The sequence below is a fragment of the Electrona antarctica genome, assembly GCF_951216825.1.
Source record: "Electrona antarctica genome assembly, chromosome: 1".
Taxonomy (NCBI): Eukaryota; Metazoa; Chordata; class Actinopteri; order Myctophiformes; family Myctophidae; genus Electrona; species Electrona antarctica.
The window spans coordinates 1,978,078-1,988,303 of record NC_136806.1 but is presented as its reverse complement, the minus strand read 5'-3'; positions in this window follow the sequence as shown (position 1 = coordinate 1,988,303).

Sequence of the window (10,226 nt, the reverse complement as noted above, 5' to 3'; positions counted from 1 at the left end):
ACAGGCCTGTATGGGTTGGAGGCTACTCTCTGATTGGTTGAGAGGTGACAGCATGTCATGTGACTGTAAGTGCTCTCTGATTGGTTGAGAGGTGACAGCATGTCATGTGACTGTAAGTGCTCTCTGATTGGCTGAGAGGTCACAACATGTCATGTCACTGTAAGTGCTCTCTGATTGGCCGAGAGGTGACAGCATGTAAAACAGCCATACACCTCTCTCTCTCTCACTGGCAGAGTGCTGCTTTTGGAACTACATATTTCCAGATGGGGGTACGGTGGCTAAAGAACTACATATTTCCAGATAGGGGTACGGTGGCTAAAGAACTACATATTTCCAGATAGGGGTACGGTGGCTAAAGAACTACATATTTCCAGATGGGGGTACGGTGGCTAAAGAACTACATATTTCCAGATGGGGGTACGGTGGCTAAAGAACTACATATTTCCAGATGGGGGTACGGTGGCTAAAGAACTACATATTTCCAGATGGGGGTACGGTGGCTAAAGAACTACATATTTCCAGATGGGGGTACGGTGGCTAAAGAACTACATATTTCCAGATGGGGGTCCGGTGGCTAAAGAACTACATATTTCCAGATGGGGGTACGGTGGCTAAAGAACTACATATTTCCAGATGGGGGTACGGTGGCTAAAGAACTACATATTTCCAGATGGGGGTCCGTGGGGGTCGCCCGAGCCTATTGATCTGAGAGTTGAATTATTGATCAAAATCTGCATTACTGAATTTACAACAAGTCTACACAATTGGAGAATGTAGAAGAATTGTTATTTTTGATCAACGTTTGCCTGTTATCTCTCCTAATGGTACCAACACCATGTTATCTCTCTTAATGGTACCAACATCAATACAGCATGGAATTGTAGACACAATTGTATCCAAATGTAACAGTGTTATATAATTGCACAAAATATGATATAAATAAGTGCTTCTACCTGACTTAATTCTCCATGGTTCATGTGTATAAGAGTACATAGTGCATTAGAGGTCACAGCTCCTTTAAGGCTCCTCCTTGCCCCCCGTATAAATGCTCTGCCACACCTCCACCTCTTCCTTCTGTATTTCCGCATGGAACGAGGTGGGTGTCTTTGTTGTTCTCTATATAACAAAATAAGCATTGTACTTGTTGCAAAATGATTTATACGGTGTTTGTTCAACTCTGTTTAGAGAGGAGTCCTTGCATTAAGAACTAACGTGGAGACGTGTCTGTTGTTATTCTTTGTCAGGTATGTTACGTTTTATGATTGTGTTATGTTACTGTCGCTGCTTCTGTATTTCCGCATGGAATGAGAGAGGAGTCCTTGCATAAAGAACTAACGTGGAGACGTGTCTGTGATTATTCTTTGTCAGAATAAAGTGTTGTCTTCAAAGAGAGTTCTGGGTCCGTCTGTCCATTCAACACAACGCAGAGAGAGACAGACTACACCGGTTACACAACAATAACAAAAATATTCTTTCATTTTGGGTCTGAGAGGCTAAATGTCATCAAACGGTGGCCCGTGGCTCAAATGGGTCTGAGAGGCTAAATGTCATCAAATGGTGGTCTGTGGCTCAAATGGGTCTGAGAGGCTAAATGTCATCAAACGGTGGTCCGTGGCTCAGATGGGTCTGAGAGGCTAAATGTCATCACATGGTGGTCCGTGGCTCAAATGGGTCTGAGAGGCTAAATGTCATCAAATGGTGGTCTGTGGCTCAAATGGGTCTGAGAGGCTAAATGTCATCAAACGGTGGTCCGTGGCTCAGATGGGTCTGAGAGGCTAAATGTCATCACATGGTGGTCCGTGGCTCAAATGGGTCCGAGAGGCTAAATGTCATCAAACGGTGGTCCGTGGCTCAAATGGGTCTGAGAGGCTAAATGTCATCAAATGGTGGTCCGTGGCTCAAATGGGTCTGAGAGGCTAAATGTCATCAAATGGTGGTCCGTGGCTCAGATGGGTCTGAGAGGCTAAATGTCATCAAACGGTGGTCCGTGGCTCAGTCTGAGAGGCTAAATGTCATCAAATGGTGGTCTGTGGCTCAAATGGGTCTGAGAGGCTAAATGTCATCAAACGGTGGTCCGTGGCTCAGATGGGTCTGAGAGGCTAAATGTCATCACATGGTGGTCCGTGGCTCAAATGGGTCTGAGAGGCTAAATGTAATCAAATGGTGGTCCGTGGCTCAAATGGGTCTGAGAGGCTAAATGTCATCAAATGGTGGTCCGTGGCTCAAATGGGTCTGAGAGGCTAAATGTCATCAGATGGTGGTCCGTGGCTCAAATGGGTCTGAGAGGCTAAATGTCATCACATGGTGGTCCGTGGCTCAAATGGGTCTGAGAGGCTAAATGTCATCAAATGGTGGTCCGTGGCTCAAATGGGTCTGAGAGGCTAAATGTCATCAAATGGTGGTCCGTGGCTCAAATGGGTCTGAGAGGCTAAATGTCATCAAATGGTGGTCCGTGGCTCAAATGGGTCTGAGAGGCTAAATGTCATCAGATGGTGGTCCGTGGCTCAAATGGGTCTGAGAGGCTAAATGTCATCAAATGGTGGTCCGTGGCTCAGATGGGTCTGAGAGGCTAAATGTCATCAAACGTTGGTTCCGTGGCTCAAACAACGACTGAATACTGGCCCCTGATTGGTTGAGAAGCGCTGCATTACGGTGATAAGCAGGTTGTTAAACATGACGTTGTCGCCTCACATTTATTGTATCCTGCGTTTTGTGTCGACCATGGTCTCCATGGTTACGTGTGATTGACAGGCAGCTGTTGTATAAGATAGAGTTGGCTGAGAAAAAACGAGCGTGAGTACATTAACATATACACGCACACGCACACACACGCACGCACACACACACACGTGCACGCACACGCACGCACGCGCACACACACACTAACATATTCACACATTCTGCTGCTCTCATGCTAATGTAAGCCACGCGCATGTGCACACACACACACACACGCACACACACACACACACAGTGTGCATTGGTAAACGCTGCTAACCGCCCACACTTGTACTTCTTCCTGGAAGAGAGCAGCCTGAGGACAAACAAGTACCTTTATAGACCTCTCTCTCTCTCTCTCTCTCCCTCCCTCTCCCCCTCCCTCCCTCCCTCCCTCCCCCTCTCTCTCTCTCTCTCTCTCTCTCCCTCCCCCTCCCTCCCTCCCTCCCTCCCTCCCTCCCTCTCTCCCTCTCTCTCTCTCTCTACTCTCTCTGTTATGCATCCATGCATTCCATGGATGCATGGAATCCATAGATCCTGTGTATCTGATGTATTATGGTACAGTGGACAGACAGTATGTGTCTCTGTATTATGGTACAGTGGACAGACAGTATGTGTCTCTGTATTATGGTACAGTGGACAGACAGTATGTGTCTCTGTATTATGGTACAGTGGACAGACAGTATGTGTCTCTGATGTATTATGGTACAGTGGACAGACAGTATGTGTCTCTGTATTATGGTACAGTGGACAGACAGTATGTGTCTCTGATGTATTATGGTACAGTGGACAGACAGTATGTGTCTCTGTATTATGGTACAGTGGACAGACAGTATGTGTCTCTGATGTATTATGGTACAGTGGACAGACAGTATGTGTCTCTGATGTATTATGGTACAGTGGACAGACAGTATGTGTCTCTGATGTATTATGGTACAGTGGACAGACAGTATGTGTATCTGATGTATTATGGTACAGTGGACAGACAGTATGTGTCTCTGATGTATTATGGTACAGTGGACAGACAGTATGTGTCTCTGATGTATTATGGTACAGTGGACAGACAGTATGTGTCTCTGATGTATTATGGTACAGTGGACAGACAGTATGTGTCTCTGATGTATTATGGTACAGTGGACAGACAGTATGTGTCTCTGATGTATTATGGTACAGTGGACAGGTGGTCATGTAGGGTATGTCTAGCTAAGGACTCTATATATGTATAAATATATAGAGTCCTTAGCTAGACATATGCTACATGCTGATAGCAGCCTCATCCTTTCTGATGTGGTGGGCGTGTCTATCTTGATTTTCATCATTGCAACAGAGCTTGTTCCTTGTTGACCTGCCCATATGCTGTTGTATATAATACGCCTCTTGATGTTGTGTACTCATACCTGACGAAGACCCACAGAGGTCGAAACGTTGTAACAAATAAATAAATCTTCCTGGGAGCTACAACTCAGTGTGCGGACATCCCTTCCTTTTTCATTGTACGTATATTTTTGACCAGCACCTGCAGAATGTCTTGAGATGTGCGTGCTTCCTTTCGGATCCTATTTCATAGTCTGTCTTCCCTTGGGGGTGTGGTCTGTCTGTGGCCTTTCTCTATTGCAAGGCTGTGTTCACTGAGTCTGTACCTGGTCGATGTTCACTGAGTCTGTACCTGGTCGATGTTCACTGAGTCTGTACCTGGTCAATGTTCACTGAGTCTGTACCTGGTCAATGTTCACTGAGTCTGTACCTGGTCAATGTTCACTGAGTCTGTACCTGGTCAATGTTCACTGAGTCTGTACCTGGTCAATGTTCACTGAGTCTGTACCTGGTCGATGTTCACTGAGTCTGTACCTGGTCAATGTTCACTGAGTCTGTACCTGGTCGATGTTCACTGAGTCTGTACCTGGTCAATGTTCACTGAGTCTGTACCTGGTCAATGTTCACTGAGTCTGTACCTGGTCAATGTTCACTGAGTCTGTACCTGGTCAATGTTCACTGAGTCTGTACCTGGTCAATGTTCACTGAGTCTGTACCTGGTCAATGTTCACTGAGTCTGTACCTGGTCAATGTTCACTGAGTCTGTACCTGGTCGATGTTCACTGAGTCTGTACCTGGTCAATGTTCACTGAGTCTGTACCTGGTCAATGTTCACTGAGTCTGTACCTGGTCAATGTTCACTGAGTCTGTACCTGGTCAATGTTCACTGAGTCTGTACCTGGTCGATGTTCACTGAGTCTGTACCTGGTCAATGTTCACTGAGTCTGTACCTGGTCAATGTTCACTGAGTCTGTACCTGGTCAATGTTCACTGAGTCTGTACCTGGTCAATGTTCACTGAGTCTGTACCTGGTCGATGTTCACTGAGTCTGTACCTGGTCAATGTTCACTGAGTCTGTACCTGGTCAATGTTCACTGAGTCTGTACCTGGTCAATGTTCACTGAGTCTGTACCTGGTCAATGTTCACTGAGTCTGTACCTGGTCAATGTTCACTGAGTCTGTACCTGGTCAATGTTCACTGAGTCTGTACCTGGTCAATGTTCACTGAGTCTGTACCTGGTCAATGTTCACTGAGTCTGTACCTGGTCAATGTTCACTGAGTCTGTACCTGGTCAATGTTCACTGAGTCTGTACCTGGTCAATGTTCACTGAGTCTGTACCTGGTCGATGTTCACTGAGTCTGTACCTGGTCAATGTTCACTGAGTCTGTACCTGGTCAATGTTCACTGAGTCTGTACCTGGTCAATGTTCACTGAGTCTGTACCTGGTCAATGTTCACTGAGTCTGTACCTGGTCAATGTTCACTGAGTCTGTACCTGGTCGATGTTCACTGAGTCTGTACCTGGTCGATGTTCACTGAGTCTGTACCTGGTCGATGTTCACTGAGTCTGTACCTGGTCAATGTTCACTGAGTCTGTACCTGGTCAATGTTCACTGAGTCTGTACCTGGTCAATGTTCACTGAGTCTGTACCTGGTCAATGTTCACTGAGTCTGTACCTGGTCGATGTTCACTGAGTCTGTACCTGGTCAATGTTCACTGAGTCTGTACCTGGTCAATGTTCACTGAGTCTGTACCTGGTCAATGTTCACTGAGTCTGTACCTGGTCAATGTTCACTGAGTCTGTACCTGGTCAATGTTCACTGAGTCTGTACCTGGTCAATGTTCACTGAGTCTGTACCTGGTCAATGTTCACTGAGTCTGTACCTGGTCAATGTTCACTGAGTCTGTACCTGGTCAATGTTCACTGAGTCTGTACCTGGTCAATGTTCACTGAGTCTGTACCTGGTCGATGTTCACTGAGTCTGTACCTGGTCAATGTTCACTGAGTCTGTACCTGGTCGATGTTCACTGAGTCTGTACCTGGTCAATGTTCACTGAGTCTGTACCTGGTCGATGTTCACTGAGTCTGTACCTAGTAATGCTAGGTACAGACTCAGTGAACATAGTGGTCTATGGTACCTAGTCAATGCTTTCCTGAGTTTTGGGTGTTTGCCGTGCTCAGGTATTCAGCCAGTGTGTATTCTCTGTTTAGTGATAGACAGCATTCCATTTAGCTTCGGGTTTGGGTAGTTGTGAATGCAGTGAGCACTAACTATGAGACCTAGCAGAACATGTCTGTCTGTCTGTCTGTCTGTCTGTCTGTCTGTCTGTCTGTCTGTGTGTGTCACGCTGTAACACCACCACCGCCCGCCACCAGAGGGTGCAGCTTAACTTAAAACTTAAAAAGAAACTTTAAAAAAAAAAGCTTAAAAAAAAAAGAAAACGCAATTTACGAGCTGCGTTCGCTTCCTGCGTTCGCGTGTCTTACTTGTCTCTTTCCAGTATTAGTGTGGTACGAGGCGTCAAAAAAACAGCTCCCGTAGGATTTTTGTGCCAAACTATGAGAAAATGATGGGGTTCAAATTTTCCCGACCCCCACCCCGTTTCTGGGGGGGTCATCTATTTGGGACCTCCCAGAACAGTATGCCAGCCAGTTAATGTCCGATTTTCATAATATTATAATTGTTTTGTATGTTTTAAAACATTCTGAGTTGATTTCTTAAACTTTTAAAGTGGTCAGAAGAATCTTTTTTGACTTTTGGTAGGGGTGTTTCCTCACCTGGGACCTCCCGGACTGACCCCTGGGCCTATCCCAGTTCTCATTACATTCCTCGCTCTGCTCCTGCTCCAGAATATTGTCAAATTAGATCATAAATGAAGCATAAAAGTATTTGTAGCTGGGCTCTGATATCAAAAAATAGTATTAGCCAATACCAGGGGTCTTCCACATGGGGCCCATGACCCCTAGGGGGTCCTCATAGTTACTACAGGGGCCCACCAAATCATTGTGGAACTTTTTATTTTTTTACATTAAACCACTTGAACCATAGCATCCCTTTTCCAAGGAGAACTTTAGCCAAAAATAGCTGATCTACAAGGATCAGCTATTTTCAAAGTAAGGTGCCAAGATCAGCCAGGCTGCTGCTGTCTTTCTCTTTTCTCTTCGTCTTTCTGTTGTCGGTCAGGTGACTGGGAGGGCTACTTGTCATCCTTAGAGGAACTCATCAAGTATTTCTTTGCTCGTGATCTCCTTAACTATGCTCGACTGATGCCAGTCTATCTTGCCCAAATGAACGCTCTTGAACAGGATGACCCAGAAACATGGAACGCACTGTGAATTTGTGGTGGCAAAGTCAGAGATACCGTTCACTCATCTCTTCACAGATCAAGCCCTTGAGCAGGAAATCAAGAAGCTAAAGGGACATGGTGGGATGGTTGGACTCAGTAGAGATGAAGCAGCTCTGGACCGACTAGTCACTACCACATCTCATCTTTCTGGTCTAGTGAATCAGTACCTCAACAGCTTCCCAAAAGCTTCCAGGTCTTCAAGGAAAGAACATTATCAGCTCTCAGGAGAGATTGCATTGAGGTCAAGAGAAAATGCTCTCAAGCAATGTAAATTGATTGAGTTGCACTGTGGACGCAATCCATTCAAAGAGAACACACCATTGAAGAGTCTGGTTTCATCAGCGCTTGTGTCAGATGGGGCAAAAAATGACATTCTTAATTTTGCAGATAAGGGCCAGAAGCGCTTTGACGATTGATCTCTACATCAAGTCTCTCAGTGTGGGACAAAATGACAAAACTCAAGTTGAAGACCTTTTCAAATTGGATGGAAAAAACGAAAGTACGTATCGGAGACAAAGTCATCAAGTTGCGTGAGGAACGTCAACTGCTGGGACGATTTTAAATCATCCAAGGCAGCCGACCAAGAGACAATGAATATGAGATGTCAATAGTTCCCTGTTCTCTGTGTGCTGTTGATGGAACCCTGTATATTCCCACAGACAAAGCCAGTCTGATGCATGCAGTAGAAGATGCCAAGGCAGAGCCTCTTGAAGTTGTCCCAGAGCCTGATCTGATGCAGGAAGATCTTCCAGGTATCCCACAGCCTGTCAAAGTTCTGATAGTTGAGGCCATGGGTGTGCTTCAGAGCATGAAGAAGACACCAACCATGCTGAAGCTGGCAGATCTTCAGGATGCATTCAACAAACGCATCAAAACGATGATGGCTGGCTATGATGGACGCATTGTCTTTGATCGGTACATGGATCAGTCTTTAAAGAATAAGACTCGACAGAAGAGAGCAACTTCATCTGTAGAATACGAAATCCATCCAGGGATGAAGCTCACCATGTCCATCAAGGAACTCCTATCTGCATCACCAACCAAGAGGAAGCTGACATGTGTGTTAGGCCAGGGACTGCTTGAGTATTTCTCAAGGGACAGCTCTTTCACGCTGGTTGTCATATATAACTTCATCAAGGGACGTAATTTTGAGAAGGTGCACACACATGAGGCTAATACCCTGATTCCTCATCAAGGGCCTCTGTTGCTAATGGTGCTTTGCGAGACATATGCGTTTGGTCACCCGACACTGATGTTCTCCTGCTGTTACTTGACTTGGTGTCTTGTGAATGCATTGCAGCTCCAACTTCTATGATATTTTCTCAAACAATAACCTGCCTTGCACTCCTCTCTGCAAATGCTATGGTGGAGACTGTGTCAACACTATTAGGGAGGACATTCAAGAGTGAGAAGTTGCAATACCTTTATTCCCTGCAGTAACACCTGTCAACTTTACATAAACGCAAGATATTCTAATACTATTCGAAATACGCCAAAAAAGCAAAAAAATCACTTTTAGCAAAAAAATCCTACGGAAATACACCTCGTACCACACTATATGTCAGGTAGCTTTATTTTTGTTTTCTAATAAATAATCTGGTCGAGTCCAAAGGGTTTTCTGTCTGGTGGTTGTGGTTGTGTTCGTGCATATAGTCCCTAGACCCGCTGACTAAGATATTACGATATTACCATGTTTTTTTGTTCTTGCTTACTGTAAATTGCTCTGTCTGTCTGTCTGTCTGTCTGTCTGTCTGTCTGTCTGTCTGTCTGTCTGTCTGTCTGTCTGCCTGCCTGTCTGTCTGTCTGTCTGGAACAAGACAATCAAAATAAAACTATGTATTTACAAATAAATATTGGATATAAATAAGAACCTGGAACATTCAGCTTTTTCCCCTAATAAGTAGGGGATTGCCTGGATAGAGTCAAACTGTATCCTTGTTTTTGTTATTTCTATGAATTTAGGGTAGTATTCTTCTCTAATATGTTCATATTTTTCACATGCAGTCAAGAAGTGGAGCTCTGTCTCCACCACTCCTTGATTACAGTGAGAACACAGCCTGTCCTCTCTGGGCAGCCAGGTTTGTCTATATCGGCCTTTCTCGATGGCCAGGCTGTGCTCGCTGAGTCTGTACATTGTTAATGTTTTTCTGACTTTGTTATTAGTCACCGTGCTCAAATATTCTGCCACTGTGTATTGTCTATTTAGGGCCAGATAGCAATTAAGTTTACTTTGGGTTTTTGTTGTTTCAAGCCAATAGTTTTCGTATTTTTGTTTCTGTTGATTAATAATTTGGTTGGGTCGGATTTGTTGTGGAATGATGTCGCTGTCCTGAGGCTGGTTATTGTTGGCTGATGGTTTGTTAAGCATCAGGACCAGCTGACTGAGGGGACTCTTCGCTATGTTCATCTCTTGGCTTTTGAGGGCTTTATAATGATAGGATTTGGGGTCACTCAGTTTTAGGTGTTTCCAAAATTTTACGGCTCTTTTTTCAATGTTAATAATTAGAGGGTATTGGCCTAATTCTGCTCTGCATGCATTGTTAGGAGTCTTCCTCTGGACCCGGAGGATTCTCTTACTAAACTCTGCATGCAGGATTTCGATTGGATGTTTTTCCCATTTTCCAAAATCATTTTTTTGTGAGTGGACCCCAAACTTCACTGCCATATAGTGTAATAGGTTAAATCACTGATTGGAATATTTTTGAGCCAGGTCCTAATTGGGATGTCAACATGTGTTGACTTTTTGATGGCATAGAAAGCTCTCCTTGCTTTCTCTTTCAGTTCATTAATAGCCAAGTTAAACTTTCCAGTGGAACTGATCTTCAGCCCTAGGTATGTATAATT